We start from the raw sequence: 1,011 nt of genomic DNA on the forward strand, positions 1-1,011 counted from the left end.
GGTTCAGCAGCGCCAGCGCCTTCAACGGCTTACCAGATCCTCTCACCCCATAGTCCGAGAGGCGCTCCGATGCGAGAACATGAGGTCACGGCTTGAGAGAGCCAAGATATCATCCCATCATGGTGGCCATCTCCTATCAACGAAGATCCACATACACAAGTACTGGGCAAGGACTCTCTACGCCACGAATGATGGTAGAGTTCTCGCAGATGCCGCCTTCGTCCCTTATGCACACCGTTGGATTGCCGAGGGGACCAGAATCCTGCCGGGACTCCAATTCATGGATTGCCTTAAGATCCGCATCAATGCGCTGCCGTGCCGCACCCGATGCGGGCGCGGCCTCGATGGACCAAGAGAATGTAGGCTGCAGGTCCGAGGAAACCCTCTCGCATATTCTGCAAATGTGCCATAGAACGCACGGGACACGGACAAAAAGGCACGACAACATAGTGCGCTTCCCTGTTGGAAATTCCTACTTGACTCCATATGGTATTATGACACCAGGTCCTACATGATGAAGGAACCTACATACAAATAGGATCCTGTTTAATTGTGGGTCCTACATGCAAATGCGATCCTACATATAAACAGGATCCTATTTGGTGGTGGGACCTACATGCAAATGCGATCCTACATATAAACAGGATCCTATTTGATTGCGGGACCTACGTTGGGTCCTACATGCAAATAGGTTCCTACATATACGCTAAAATGGCGGAATACCAAGTCCCTCGTGATGATCCAGTATAATTTGTGCACCCTATTGTGCTGTGTATATTAGGAAATAACAAATCATGCAGCTTCTTTCTTTTTTTTTTATTAATATTGTTCATCATCCCTCTGACATGTCTGTTGAACAATCACGCTCTTGCCTGATGTACAGCGTCTTCAACACCTTTACAGATCATGCTAGATGATAGCTGTAAGATACTTTTCTTGGAGGCACCTGAAACAATAAAGCGAATTAGGAAGCTAGATTTAACAAGGGATAATACATTATATGTCACATAA

The sequence above is a fragment of the Ornithodoros turicata genome, unplaced genomic scaffold, assembly GCF_037126465.1.
Source record: "Ornithodoros turicata isolate Travis unplaced genomic scaffold, ASM3712646v1 ctg00001127.1, whole genome shotgun sequence".
In the NCBI taxonomy this organism is placed as follows: domain Eukaryota; kingdom Metazoa; phylum Arthropoda; class Arachnida; order Ixodida; family Argasidae; genus Ornithodoros; species Ornithodoros turicata.